The following is a 16129-nucleotide window of genomic DNA, read 5'->3' on the forward strand; positions in this document are numbered from 1 at the left end:
AGTCTCTGAGTTTGGGGCCAACCTGGCCTACAGAGCAAATCAAGGATAGCCAAGGCTACCCAGAGAAACCCTGTCTTGAAAAACTAAAAAATAAATAAATAAAAATAAAATTCAAGACTATGCTTGTCAATTCAATTCAGACTGTTTCCCTCTGGTTATTCAGAACTTGTGTTTCTGAAGTGATTATTTTTGGTGGCTCCAGTAGCGTGTGCCTACTATCCCAGCATTCTGAGTCTGACGTTAGCATGGGCTGCATATGAGCTGGTGTTTAAAAGGGAGAATTACTTGGAAATTGAGTAAAATACCACAAGTGCCTTCCTTCCGCAGTCAAAAGTTGTTTATTCTCCCCTCAAGGACTTGTTCTCCAGCAGCCTATTAAGAAAATTCGAGAGTTTTTGTTTGTCTCACTGAACAAAAGTTCACCACCCTCACTCTAGTGCATTAGGCCACGTGGATGAATACACCAGACAGTGAATGAACGGAAGGGAGATCCTTCTTGGGGACAGGAAGGATTACCCAAAGTTACGGGGGAACGGTTCAACCAAAAATAGAGACAACATCCTCGATTAGGAGAATGTATCATGAGTGTTTCTGATGACATGGGCAATTCTCCCTTCAACTTCTCCCACCTCTTCTCACCCCAATTTAGGTTACATCCTTATGAAAAAGAAGTCGGGGTCTCTAAGGTAAGCTGGCATGAATTGTGTGGATTCTTTTTGAACTAACAATTTTGAGAATATCTCTATGCTCTCTTTTAGTTGCTACTAAAACATTCTTTAGTAATTGATTCATTGATGGGTTGGTTGATTTGAGACAGCGTTCACTATGTAGTCCAGACTGGCCTGGAACCTGCTAGGTAGCAAGGCCAGGCTGAACTCACAATCCTCCTACCTCTGAGTCTTTCACTCTGGGATTACAGGTGTGTTCCACAATGGTTGACCCTCATTCTGTACATTGGATCCCCAAATAAATTTTAATGAGTCCCTTACTTGTTACCCTTATTTCTCAGAGATACTTTCTGCATTCTGTATTTATGTATTTATGGTAGGACAGGAACAGAAGGCCCCTTGATCCTAATCTCTTATAGGTGGACACTGAATTGTAAGCTTTGCTTCCTGGAGCTGGTATGGAAGGAGTTGCTTTGGCCCACTCTTGTTTCCTTCAGTGTTTTCTTTCATTGAGCACCTAGTCTATAAAAATCCGATGATGTATATCATATAAGCTGGTAGAAAGGTCCTTTTAGGTGCTTTCAGGGAAGATTATGGTGGATGACAGGGCTAGATGGTGAGCTGTTCTAGGATGCCCAAGGGAGAAGATGTAGTGGAAGATCATTCTGAGGTTGCCAGGGAGTAAAGGAATTGTGTATGGCCAGGGTCTCCACATTTCTTACCTTCACTCACGACACTGGTGTCAGCCTGGCAGGCTCATCAATTAACTGTACTTGGGGAGCTCTGTTAGTCTCTCCAGTTTAAGACCACTGTACCTCCTGTGCTACATGGTTATAATGATCTAATCTTCTTAATTTCTCAAAAAAAATTGACTGTACGTTTCTTTAGGTCAAAACCCATGTCCTTCTGGCTGCCTTTCATAGACTTGCCTGTGTCTATGCTGAACAAGAGAACCGAGCCATAGACTGAGTCTATCAGAAGTGCCTGATTAAGTGTGAGCTCTTGTTAGGTGTCAGCCTCCAGCTCCCTCGATGCTGGGTTACAGGTATGCAGGAGATGTTCTTCCTGTTACATGGGGCAGCATTTGGACTCTTGTTCTGTTTGTACAGCAAACATCCTTAACTGCTGATCAATTCTTCAGTCCCCAAAACTACTTTTTAATCACACTTAATCTAAAACAAACAAACAAGCAAGCAAAACTGGAGAAAACACAACATATAGAGAAGAGGGGAGAAGTTGGGTGAGGGGGTACACACTACTATCTCAACACTCAATCAGTTAACACAGGAGGACTGTAAGTTTAAGTCCAGCCCAGACTTCTAGTAACATTCTATCTGAAAATAAGTAAATAACACCAGGTGTGGTGGCTCACACCTTTAATTCCAATTCAGCAGGCAGAGGCAGGTGGACTCTATGAATTCAGACCAGGTGTGTCTATGTAGGGAGTTACAGGATAGCCAGGGAAACATGGTGAGACCCTGACTAAACCAAATGAATGAATGAATGATTGAATAAAATATAAATAAAATAAATAAAAAGCTAGAAAGCAAGCCAGTAAACCAAACTGATCACTATATAACACATACATTCTGGACATTCTCTTGTGACTTTTCCTCTCAGTTCCATCACACTGACTCATGAATGAGAGTCCTGACCCTACTGTTTCCGTACATGTGTGACTGTCCAGGCAGAGATGAGATTGCGCTCTCTTGTTCTGTGTAATTCTCAGCACAGGTGTTCGTTCCTATGTGGCTGACTGGAGACACTCATTTTGGTTCTACATTTCGGTGGTAGAAATGGTCACAAATGACAAAACCCCACTGTCAAAACATCACCCCTGAGTTAGTCTGTTTTCTTCTCTGGTTTGCTCCTCCATGAGTTCTAGAAGCTCAAATATCAGTTCCCTGTGCCCACCATGAGTAACAGAATGAGCTCCCCAACTGCAGCCCCTCCTACAGCTGTCAGGATGGGCAAACTGCAAAGACCTGCTGTGCTCTCCCCTAATTCCTTCCAGTGCAGTTCCTGCTTCTTGTGTGCACGCTGTGTCTGCGCATGTGTGGCATACAGCAGTCTTGAAATTGTGCCCCAGACCAGCAGTTACGGCTGCTTTGTGACTTGACCTGTTTTCTATTCCATGCTTAATGTAAGAGGCTAGATGCTATGCAGGTTTCAAAACTCTTTAGTTTTCAATAAAGAAAACTTTGCATTACAGTGTGCATGATGTTTATCTCTGAGGGGGGTAATGTGTGGCACCTGTGAAGGTCAGAGGACACACTGCGGAGCTGGCTCCTCCCTTCTGCATTTTCCGTGGACTGCAGGGATCTCACTCGGGTCACCAGGCTCTTCTAAGTCTTTCTAAAGTGTCATAGTGCAGAGTAAATTCATGAGATAGCCAGGTCCAAAATGTGCATCCTGGCTAGATACCTAGGTTTGATGACAAGATATCTGTCTCTCTAGATCTCCTACTTTTGAGTTTTATTACATTAGTATATCAAATAATTCCAATATGAGCTACATTTTAAAAAAATTAACTCTTAGTCTGATGCTTATTATAAAAGTAAAAACAGCAAAAAAAAAAAAAGAACTTTTCTACAACTTTAATGCCAGGGGCCCTGTTCGCTGTTGTAGTTTTATGAATGGTTCTCTTGGAGTTCTGAGTATATGTCATAAATTAATGTTCTGCTCGGTGGCCTTTCGTGTCTCAAAGATTGGAGCTTTGCAAAACACAGATTGTGTGGCCCTGAGGTGAAGACAACGTCTCCATTATTGAAGACAGTTCTTATTTCTACTGAATGAGTCCCATTGGCTCTCTGAGGAGCCTTCTGCCTGAGACTGCAAAGACAGCAACCAGATTTAACAGTGCAAACAGCCTTTCCAGCTGCAGGGCTATGTTCTGTGTCGGTTCATCCAGCAGTGGTAGAGGGGGGTGACCCTCCGCTGTTTATACTCAAACTCACAGTTCACATCGTCCTAATTCTTATATTAACACTGCCTCAGTCTCTCACTCACTTCAGCACATTCTTTCAAACAAACATTTTAGAATTTTGAGTTTCCCTTAGTCATTATAGTCATCGGTAGGTAGTACAGGAAATACTCCTGCCTTGATTCTTAAAACCATTAAGAGAGGAATAGGATTGAAAGATTTTTTAAAAAGAGAGAGAGAGAGAGAGAGAGAGAGAGAGAGAAAGGGTGGGTGAGAGGGCATATAAATTTAGAAATACTTCATGATCATGTTTTATCTCTTATATTGTAATTTGAAATGTCACTTTTCCTGTTCTTCTCAAGGGGTAAAATCACGGGAACATGCAGGTTTTAATTTCCTTCATAAATAATTAGTAGAAGGGACTCTAATATTACCATCAGAGTTGGTTATGCTTTCTCCTAGCTCTGGAAATATGATACATCTGTCATGTGGTTGATCTTAGGATAAGGATGGGTGTTTCATGTCAGGAGAGGTTACCACGGTGAGAAAGGACCAGGCAGACATCAGGGAAGAAGACAGTGGACCAAGGGACTGAGGTCATCGGTGCTGTTTCCCCGCAGGCTGACTCGATGCCCAGTGCTCCTATTCTCACCACTGGGCTCTGAATCAGGAGCTGGAAGGGCGGAATGCAGAGATGAAGGGGAAGGGGGAGCAGGACACAGGCTCTGCCTGAGAGAAGTCCTACTCCAGGTGTGACAGAGTTGGGACTAGCACTGCCTTCATTCAGAGTTCTAAATTTCTAATTGTTTCCAAATTGTATTTAGAAATAAATTTACTTCAGAAAGACAAAGCATTCTTCATGGTGCACCAGTTTGTCACAATCAACGAAATATTGGGTTTTGCTGGAGTTGACAAAGGCTGTTGTATTGGTATATTCGTTGTCAGTTTGGTTGTAGAGAAGAGCAGAGTTGCTAGAGGGTATTAATTCCTCTTTCAGTCTGAGTAAGCCCTGAGTCCGGTTAGAGACACTCAGTTCGTAGGAGAGCAGGGGTGGATCTCAGTCCACATTCCACCGCTGTTCTGTTGAGTTCTAGGAAATGAGTCCGTGTCTGATTGGGAGTTTCTTGGGGAGGTCAGATAGTAGGATGCTGCATTCTAGGCTTGCCAAATGGGGCTTCCCTTTATGCTCTAAAAATGATTGTGTTTAAACTATTATCATTTTTTTCTTTTTGGTTTTCCAAGACAGGATTTCTTTGGTATATAGTGATGTTTTAATTTCTTAATTTTCTTTTTTCTGAAATTTTAGGCAACTCTCAAAACACGGAACATCAAAACTGGACTTTTGGTGTGAGAGCTTGGATTTGCAGCTTTTCTAGAAAGCTGTGTCAAGATAAATCAGTGGTGAGGCCACCAGAGGGGGCCATCAGCCCCTGCCCTCTCCTGCCTCCTTCTTGGTTCCTGCCTGGTGGCTGCAGAGCTCTGAGACTGTGATGTCTGCTCTGTTCTTCAGGCTTCCCAGAGATGCATGACAGACATGAAGGGATCTGGAAATCTGTTTGTCTGTCCCACCTAGCATTTCCAAAACTTGCTTGAACTCAAGAACATGGTGACTAGTGACATTCTGTGAAAGTCTGTGGGACTCAGTGGAAGACATGTCACATTCATGGGCTCCCATTACTGTCAGTAGTTGCAATAGGGTAACCGCTATGTCTGTTTTCCCCATCTGTTTGCTGTTATCCTGTCCACACTTCCCTTGGTGGACAGTGGTCATTGCAATGAAGTGCCCAGTAAGAGGTCTTTGAGCTGTGGTAACATTCCAGAGTGCACACCCCCACCCCAGCAGGTGTTGTAGTAATAGCCGATGCTGAGTAAGACCTGAGCCAATGATTTTTGTACCATTATAACTAGGAATCTATTTTGTATGTGATCTGTCTTTAAAATAATCATGCTTCCTTTTGATATAGTTGGAGTTTGTGTTTTTAATAAACTATAGAAAAAATCATCAATTGAAAGGATCTATAGAAAGACCCAAGATGAATTTTGTTAATAATCCTGTAAATGTATCAGTCTTTTTGAGTAAGGGAAGCTGGCACTGTTGCTCTGCCTATCTAGGATTTGAACTGGTGGTCTTGTTTTCTATCAAGAAGAGGGGTGTAATCCCCCCCGTATTTCTCTCTCTCTCTCTCTCTCTCTCTCTCTCTCTCTCTATATATATATATATATATATATATATATGTGTGTGTGTGTGTGTGTGTGTGTATGTATATATGTGTGTATACACATATTTATATGTGTGTATGTATATACATATATATGTATTATTTACATATATATATCACAGTGAAAAACACACTTCACAAATAAGCTGTACATTTCAAGTTACTTGTAGGTTGTTTCATTGTTTAACATTAATTACTTCATAATGCATTTATATGTAAGAAACTAAACAGAAAAGCAGTGGAGCCAGCTGTGTGTGGAATTGTGATTCCCTTCCACTACTCTTCCATTCCCGTGCTCCCCCTCCTAGAGCCCCCAAATCAAAGCCCTCTGCACATTTTGCTGTTCCTATTAAATACCCACACTCTGAGGAGCCTTTCTGCATGCATGGATCTGCACCTTGATTTTCTCCGTTAGCATTGAGGCTGAGTGTATTCCACAGTGGGCGGATCAATCAGGCTCATAGCTTATAGCAAGGATACAACATATTTACTTACCTAAGTTCCCACTGGTAGACATTTAGCATGCTGCCAAACATGTGATTTTTTTTAAATAAACAATGTCATTGTGACTATCCTTGTGTCTCTCCCTTGCCACTTGTGAAATATTGATGTTAGCTCTTTGATAAACTTCTTCATACAACTCCTCAGTCAAAAGTAAGAGTTAGTGGGCTAAGGAAAAAGACTGTTTGCAATTTGTTTGTCCTATGATAGATTTTTATGTCAGTTTATTTTTCATATAGATTGGTAGTAGAGCCAGTAAAGCAGGGTCTCATGTATCTGGACTGACCATGAACCGAAATGCAGTGTAAGGTGACTCTGACCTACTGATTTTCCTACCACCAACTCCCGTTGCTGTGGTCAAAGGTGTGCACCTTCCTGCGGGGCTCAAAAAATTCCTTTGTGCCAAAGTTGACCACTAGATCTTAGCTAAACTCTCCTGACCTGCTGTTGGCTGAGCTGTGGTGGAAGGAAGGCTCAGTGCTGAGGGTGAGGACCTTCATTCAAGGCCTGTCTGCTCCAGGCCTCAGGGAATTCTCTGAAGTCTTCACTGTTCTTCCAACAAGGACATCAACCGTCCTCCTCAGGCTAAGAATTCCCAGTACACACGCAGCAGCCTCACCATCCTGGAAGCTCAGGTAAAGACTCTGAACCTGACATCCACACCCTTCTAGCTGCTTCTTTCCAGTCAGGCTGTCACAGGGACTCTCTGGGCAGGGCAGCCTGCTGGAAGCTAACTGCTTCAAGTATTCCTGGAAGACACAGATCTCCTTGGATTGTTTATTTCCCTGTTGCTGTTGTTCATCTCTTTTTCCTGAAAGAACTTGGATCTGTAGCAAAATCACGAGGGTCCCTGAAATCATCCAGTTTTCATGGAGGCTTGATCAAAATGAAGAAACTGATGTGATACTGTTAACTGAGCCTCATTCCTTAGTGGGGGATCCTGGGATTGATTCTTAAGTGTCATGCTTCAGTTGGGTGTGTGGTTGCACCTGAGTATAGTTCCAGCACAAGGCAGGGGAATGGCTGATATGAGATCAGCCTGATTCAGAAAGTAAGACCCTGTCTCCAAATAAACAAGCCAACCAACCAAGGGTAGGAACATAGTCAATTACATATACAATGAAATATACAATGAAAAAGACAAACACGGTGATACATACTTGAATCCTAGCTTCAGAGTGGGAAGATCAAGAATCTAAGGACAGTCTCAGTCATAGAAACTTAAAGTTTCTGGGCCACTAGAGACCTCATCTCAAAACAAATAAGCACAAAATGAGCCAAGCAAGCATCAAAAAAAGAGCAGTGTTTAACACAGGGATTCCCCCGTTCCCTCTTTTCCATTGAGCATTCCCCACGCTCCAGCAGAGAGCAGTGCAATTGCTTTGAACTTCTTGACCAGCACTGTGCAGTACTAATACAGCAAGAACTACATACGCAGTTTCAATTTTTCTACTCTCTGTATTTAAAGGAAACAAGTCATAGGGCTTGAGAGATGGCTCAGCAGTTAGACATACTTGCTGCACAATGATGAAGGCCAGACTGAGCATCCCAGCATCCACATAAGAAGACCCAACCCCAAGAGCATCCGAAACCCACACTCAAAGTGAGGAGAGAAACACAGAAATTCCTGTGGTTTTCTGGCTTCCAGTCTGACAGAAGACTCATGAGGCCCCAATTCAGGGAGAGATCCTGCCTCAAAGAAATAGGCAGAGTGATTGAGGAGGACACCATCTGTCCTCATCTGTCCCGCATCTGCATGTATCCCCACCCACATACACACACGTGTGCATTTATACACACAAACATTTAAAAAATAGAAATAAGTGACATTAAGTGTAAGAATTTATTTTCTTTAACTCAATTCATTGTAGGTCTTCCTATCTCAACAGTAAATGAACAGAAAAAAAAAAAACACCAAGAGTTCGGACTCTCTCATTTTAAGTCTTATGACATCAGTGTGCATTTCACAGGTATTAATGTCAACCCACCTGAGTAAGCATTGTGTAGGGTCCTAAGTGGATTATTTTGTAATAAGCTATCCAAATCAGGAACTAGACTAGGAATGAACAGCTAGGAACTGGGGCTATTGACTACAAATTTCGACTGGAGACAGGAAGCTAGGGAGCCGTTTTCTAAACCGCCAGAGAGCGGTATTCTGTTGAAATAACGTGTGGTGGTACACACTGGTAGGATTTGCTGAAGAGGGCTAGAGAGATGGCTCAAAGGTTAAGAGCAGTAACTGCTCCAGAGGTCCTGAGTTCAATTCCCGGCTCACAACCATCTATACTGAGATTGTCCTAAGAAAGGGGAAGAGCCCTGCATTAGGTGCCTTGACCAAAAGAACTCAGAATAGCCTAAAAGTAGACAGGAAGCCAGTGTGCCTGAAACAGTGATAACAAGAACACGATACATGAATTTAAACACACACACACACACACACACACACACACACACACACACACACACACACCACTGTGATCCTGGTTGTGAATGTAGCTCAGTTTTAGAAGATTTTCCAGGCATGCATGAAGCCCTGGATTGGATCCTCAGCACCGCAGAAACCCCAGGAGGCAGCGCACACCTGGAATCCAGCCGCAGTGGAGGAAGAAAGATTAGAAATTCACTATTGTCTTTGACTACAAGGGACTTTCAAGCCATCCTACATCACATAATGAGACTCTGTCTCAAAACAAAAGTAGAAATACAAACAAACAACACCCAAAATCAAAACTGAAATGATCACCCTAACTTCACTAAAAAAAAGGTCTAATGTTATTAAATTCCCATGACCCATCTGTCTTCCCTCAAATGGGTGTGGGGTCAGCATCTTACCCCCACACAGACGGTGAAGGGCCAGACGTTTTAGCCCCAAACAGATCTGTGATGTTGCCCTCAGTATCTTAAAGACGGTTGATTGGTTGATTGGTCATTAATTTATTTACCTATTTGGTTTGTAGGAGTGGGGGCATCCTCAGAATGTACCTTTGCTTCTAGAAACCTGCTTGAACGACATATTACCCTCTAACTCCCAGACAAAAAAAGCAGTTATACCCAGGTTCCTGTTTTATACAACTCCCGCACTCTGGGAGCCTCTGTGAGAATTTTAGTGACAACTGAAAAGTGCACCTGGGTATGGAGAAGCATGGCTTCGGCTTCTTTACACATCTCATCTCACCATGCAGCTGGCCTGGAACCCTTCTGCCGTATAATATCTGCCTCTGCCTCCCCAGTGCGAGGTCAAAGGTGTATACCGCCATACCCTGCATTCCCGAAACTTTTGGAAACAGTGTGAATTAGGTTTATGTCTTTCAGTTCCCTCGTTCTAATATGGGCTTCTGGGAAACATTTATTAGGAAGACGTGAGCTGAATGACACCCAGGGGATATTGTAAGAGCTAGATGTCCCTTTTGTTCTTGCTCCAGGGACTGCTGCTCCCACAGTTCAGTCTTCTTTCCCGAGTGTGGTTTATTCACTGTAAATTGAGAGGGTTGGTCCAGGTGCTAAAGTCTCTTTTCTCTCCTGTCATATCAGAAGCAGCAGGGTCCCCAGGCCTAGAGTCACACCTCAGGTGACGATCTTTGCGGCTTTGGAAACCCAGGAGGCATATTAACAATGCTCCCATACACTTAAGTTCTAGTATAGTCTAGGTCAGTGAGTAGATGCTATCTAGGAGGTGGATTGGAGAACTGGAGAGACTCAATGCTCACACAGAACAGGTGAAAGCGTGGCTGGGAGATAAGGATGGACTTATAAAGGAGGTTCCTCTTTATCCACAAATAGTTCTGGAAGCATCCATCAGCAGCAGAGGACTAGAAGAAGAAACTGTAACATGAAGTTTCCACTCTCTTAAGTACCAGGTAAGCAGGGTCTTCTACAGACTCATGTTAGAGAGATGCAATTAGAATAGTGCCCTGTGCAGTTTTGGAACCATATGGAGTTACATATGGGATGCTGTGGGATTGTGTGCAAGACATTAGGACAATGGGGAGTGAATCTCTAGACATTAGAGCAATTTAGCATCCTATAGAGTTCTGGTTTCTTGGAAGGTGTATCTTCATTTAAATGGAATGATAGATTTACATAGGTGAGCGATTAAAGTCTTTTTTAAGCAAAGTTAACATGAGAAACCAAGACAAAAAACTGTAGAAAATAGTTTGGTACTCCTGGTATCTGTAAGTAATATATAATATTATATAACATAGAAATGGGACCAAGGAGGTGAGGACATAGATATATTGTCAGTGTCCTTCACTGACTTGTAGTTTTCATATTAGGAGATTTTTGAACAAAATATCTGTATGTGGTGTGAAGACTACCTTCTGTTGGCTACAGACATTTGAGGTTTTGTGTTAGGGGTGAGGGAGCCAAGGTCAGGAGTAACTAAAATTTGCATTAGCTGGAGTGTTGGAGTTGGGAAGGGAGTGGTCAGTCCAGGATGATGAGCGGCTTTTAGACTTGGACTTGTTCTTCAATGAGTGGGAAGTCACCGAACTCTTTAACTCTGGGGGAAATATTTAGGTAAAGCTTTAAGATGATTTTTAAGATGCTAATGTCTGCTAAAGGGTTCTTCCACTCCTCCCCAAAGCTGGAGCTTCTGGACGCTGTGGTCCTTCTTGGGCTGTCTGTCTGTACTGATCATGAGATTCACAGCACCCAGGTGTTGCTGACTGTTCTTTCACTGTTCTGAACCCCTCCCACCGCCACACCCAACTCCTATGTGCACAGGGACCTTAAAGCAACAGTCAGATAATATAGTAAATATACCTCAGTGGATACTGTTAGATCCTCAAAATTGTAAAGTCTTCCTCTGAACTTTCTTTTTTTATTGTGTGTGTGTGTGTGTGTGTGTGTGTGTGTGTGTGTGTAGGTCAAAGGACAACTTTCAGGAGTCTATCCTATTCTTTTACCAATTAGTACTGGGGATGGTGTCTAACTCAGGTTAGGAAGCTTAGCAGGAAGTGACGGTACCCACTAAGCCATCTCTTTGGCTCTTTGTTTCTTCCTTCAGTGTGGACACCATCAACCCACAGTTTCTGCAGACACCATTGGACCCAACTCATGTCTCAGCTGCCACCATTTACTGCGGTGCGAGCCTCCACCCTTTTGTTGCTCAGAAAAACTTTTCTTCCTCTTTGTCAGGAAGGCAACCCAAGAGCTGAGGCAGGAGGGTGATGAATTCAATACCCAACTTGAACAGTTTTCAGATCATACTTCATACACACACTGTTATAGGAATTCTGTTTATTTCTGAGTTGGAAACTTACTCTGTAGCCGAGACTGGTCTGGATCTCACTGCAATCTTCTTTTCTTAGCCTACTGATTGCTAATATGATATGCATAAAATTATTATGTCTCATACTTTTATCTTAAGACATGTCTTCATGTATCTAGGGCTGGCCTCCAGATTGACAGACACCTAAAGATGGCCTTGAAGTCCTCTAATTCTCTACTTCCTAAGTTCTTGAATTACAGCCATACACCACAATTCCTGGTTTGTCTGATGTGGGTGATTGAACGAGAGGCTCACACTCACTAGGCAGCTCTCTACCAGCTCATATACCCAGCTCCCACACTGGTACTTCTATCATTTAAACAAACAAAGAAAGAAACCTTAGCACGTTGGCAAATACTCTCAGTCCCAGCCCTCGGGAGATGGAGGCACAGGATCAGGGGTTCAAGCCCAGCTTTGAGTTCCAAAGATACTGCACACTAGCGTGGCCAAAGCCCAGGATATCTCCTCCAAGAGGTGGGAGCAGCTCCTCCATCCTCTGCTGACAGCCCTTCCTGTCATGCACAGCTGAGGCTTGAGTAACGAATCCTATTTAGACTCCCAGCCTATAGGAAGCCCAGTTTGCTTTGCTTCTGGGCGCATAGACCTGAGTGTCTTGGTTTCATTGAACATGTTGCCTTCTGTTGTCTCTTTCACATTGAATTCCTGCCACAGACCCCTAAGTGTCCTAAGTGTCCTTGCTTGTCAGCCTAGCAGTCACTGCAGTCCCCAGAGGACACCACGTCCTGTCACTCCACCCCAGCAATGACCCCTGTGCCCTAGTGAGAAGGAGAGTCCTCAAGAGTTGCCTCCTGGGTGATGTTGCTGGCCTCCCTCCTGTTCTTCTGATTTGCTGTCCCTCACTGTCCCAGTTGCCCTGCCCGCTCCCCTGCCACAGGCACTCTCCTGCGTCTGAAACTTTGTCTCCCCTCAGTTTCTTCTCCTGTGACTCCTTTTTCTGGTTGGCTAAATCTTCTTCAGCTTTGTTCAAATTTCATCTTCTCTGTGAGATTATTGGAAAGTCCGGTAAGGTCTGGCAACCCAAGCAAAGCCTGCGTCTACCCCTCCGGCCCTGTTGCCAACGCTCCCTTGACTCCCTTTATGTTTCCTTGCTATTTTCCTGCTCTGTTCATGGGTTCATTCATGCGGGTTAAGGGTGAATTCTGTAGTTTCTATGGTTTATAAACAAACTCTTATTTTTCTACATAGCTGCGAGCTACATGAAATGCGAGGTCTTTGACTCATTGCTAGAGTCTAGGTTCATAGACTCATACGTGCTCTGTTGAAGACAGCAAACAAATGGACAGAATGAATAAAACTCTAGTATTATATTAGCATTTTCTATAGTAAACTGGATGCCTGGTAATTTGATAAATATGTGATGTCAAAGTTATTATGAGCATATTACCATTTTAAGATTTGTATTTATTCTTTTTAATCGTTTGTGTCTGTGTGTGGTGATATATGCGTGAGAGCACAGGTGTTCAAGGAATGTTTGGGTCTGCTGCATCTCCACGGATAGTGGCTGTGAGCATCCCAGCGTGGGTGCTGGGAACCTCGCTCAGGTATCCTGTAGAAGCAGTGGGAAGTCTTAACCAGGAGCCTCTGCAATAAGTCTAATATTAATGTTTTAATATTAATGTGAGAACAATATTTGTTCATCCTCCCTCAGCCCCAGTCTGGTTGTGGTTACAGTGAAACCAAAACGAAAATCCCCAAAACCCTTGTCTTTGGCCTATGTGGGACATTGTGCTTAACACTTCCATTCTTCTCAGTCCATGTTGCTAATGATGAAGTTGATTAAGGCTTAGGGACCAACCTCTGTGGCTATGAAGTAGGAACAGCCCTGAGTCCACCCAGAGGGTAAGTGCACCACCCTTGGAAGGCTGGTCCTTGCTTAGGGATCTCCCAAGGGAACACAACCTTATGCCCGCCTTCAAGTTTTCTCTGTCATCTTATTTGTGCCAAGACCAGAAGTGAGACTGATGGTTGTATGGGGGAAGGACCAGGAAACAGTGGCTGCTTGGGAGGACAGGGTACCCTAGCAGAGAGGCCTATGTGATTTGTACATTCAGGATGAAAGACATTCTCAGAGACAGTGTGGTGAGGAACAGTCGATCAGAGTGTCTTCTCGTTGTCCTTAGGTCACCATCATGATGCATCCACAAGTCCTCGTTTCAGGCCTCTTACTCCTTCTCCCAGGTAAGTGAGAGGTGATCTGGGGGATGGTTAGGAGGATGGGGGTTTGGATGAATCATTCCCTGGGCTCTGTGTTACAAATTACGTAGTGAACAAAGAGCCGGAATGAAGTCGTAGCTCCAAGAAATTTAAGCTACATAATTTCAAAATTTATGGCTAAAAAAATAAGATTCACAGGACCATCAAGTAAGGGATGAACATGTGTATATTCATGTTATATTCAAGTAAGGCTGAGCACATGCACACTTATGTTGTATTCAAAGCCTGAGGGCTGAAGAAAGGGATGAAGGGGCACCCAAACATTCTCTTGACCTAAAACCTTAAAAATCTCCACCCATTTTTCAATTATTTATTTAAAAATACTAATTGAAAAAATATTATGATATGGGGTAAATAGTGAATTGAATATTAGTTCTTTTCAAGCAAGGTCTAAGGTAGCCTAAAAGGATACACACACGATAGACAACTGAGAGTTTTTGATAGACAATGCTCCCCAAGAGCTGGGATTGTAGGCGTGAGCCCCATCATCTGCTGTATATTCCAAATTTCACAGTCTAACATCTAACAAGTGGAAGTGTGGCTGGGTGGTGGTGATGCACACCTTTAATCCCAGCACTTAGAAGGCAGAGGCAGGCGGATCTCTGTGAGTTCGAGGCCAACCTGGTCTACAAGAGCTAGTTCCAGGATAGGCTCCAAAGCTACAGAGAAACCCTATCTTGAAAAATCAAAAGAAGAAGAAGAAGGAGGAGGAGGAGGAGGAGGAGGAGGAGGAGGGGGAGGAGGAGGGGGAGGAGGGGGAGGAGGAGGAGGAGGGGGAGGAGGGGGAGGAGGAGGAGGAGGAGGAGGAGGGGGAGGAGGAGGAGGAGGAGGAGGAGGAGGAGAAGGAGAAGGAGAAGGAGAAGGAGAAGGAGAAGGAGAAGAAGAAGAAGAAGAAGAAGAACTGGGATTGTGAAAGATCATTAATTCTTATCAGACATTTCTATAATTTTATTAAGATAGTATGTATTATTCTTGTTATCCTAAAAAAATGTATTAGGCAAAAATGAAGTAATGAGTGTCCCAGTGAGAAATACACACCTATTACATATTCATTTTATAGAACAAAGAACATGCTTTTTCAGACCGTGTCCCAAACTCATGGCCTAGGACTGAATATGGGTGACTACTTAGTGAATCTCTCAGTCCACTTTTGTGTGCGGTTTGCTTCTGTTTGCTCCTGTGCTGGGATCCAACCCAGGGGCTGGCATGAGTGAGGTGAGCAAGGTCCCCTGAGCTGCATCTTCAGCCCACAGAGCTCCCTGACTCGGAAGCAATTGGTGATAGGGATTTCAATCCATCATCTCAACAGATTCATATTAAAATTATTATTTTAGGTTTAAAAGTTGCATGGTTTAGTTCTTGATTTAATATTCTGATTTTTGTGGTCACACTTTGTAACTGAATGTTGTTCAGTTTCTAGAATGTCACCAACACATAAACAGGGACCCTTGTTTAGTTTTTTTTTTTTTTAATGTTTAAAGGACTGAACCTAAAGCCTCAGTCCTCCTGATGGTATTACAAGACCCATTCTGAGTTTGCCTGGTGGTGCACATCTTTAATCCCAGCACTGAGGAGGTAGAGGCTGGCAGATCTCCATGAATTCAGGCAGCCAGTTCTATTACAGAGTTCTAAATACTGAGGCTAGCCAAGAGTACATAGAGAGACTGTATCTCAAAAAGGCCGTGAAAACCATATGCGCAAATAAAAGGCATTCTGAAAACTGATGTTGAAGTTTGTAAAATTCTGCCTTTAAACCAGCAATGTTATAAACAGAACTTGGCTTTGCTCTTTGTAAAGGAGAGGTGGGTAAAGAGTTAGTGATTTCATTTGCAGTAGCATTCAGGGAACTTACTCTGGTTTGAGACCGAGTCTCATAAGCCCAGGTTGGTCTTGAACTCACTAGTTTCCTGATTTCACCTTTGAAATTTAACTTGTCAGGCACAGACTCTGGAAGAGCAATTTTAAAATATTAAGAATTAACATTTATGTCAGTAGTACACGCTTGTAGTCTCATTTCTCAGGAGTTGGAGACAGGAGGACAGAGACTATGAGGTAGCCTGGTAGTTTAGAGCAACACCCTGTCTAAAACTAAGCTAATAGGTCAGGCATGGTGGTGCATACCTTTAATCCTGGCAGTCAGAAGGCAGAGTTAGCTGGATCTGCATGGGTTTCAGGCTAGCCTAGTCTACATAGAGAGAGATCTAGGCCTGTGAGAACTACCTAGTGAGCTCTGTCTCAAAAAGAAAAACGAATAAAAGATAGAATGAAAGGAAGGAAGGAGAGAAAGAAAGGGAATAAATAAATAAATAAT

General features: G+C 43.1%; 1 protein-coding gene across 1 annotated transcript in view; it reads left to right on the plus strand.

Annotated features, from left to right (window-relative positions):
* LOC125401506 (uncharacterized) overlaps positions 1-16129 on the plus strand; it is a 110017-nt gene that overhangs the window by 70518 nt on the left and 23370 nt on the right. The gene's annotated exons all lie outside the window — the stretch shown is intronic.

Source organism: Myodes glareolus, chromosome 9 (genome assembly GCF_982192425.1).
Source record: "Myodes glareolus chromosome 9, mMyoGla1.1, whole genome shotgun sequence".
Classification (NCBI taxonomy): domain Eukaryota; kingdom Metazoa; phylum Chordata; class Mammalia; order Rodentia; family Cricetidae; genus Myodes; species Myodes glareolus.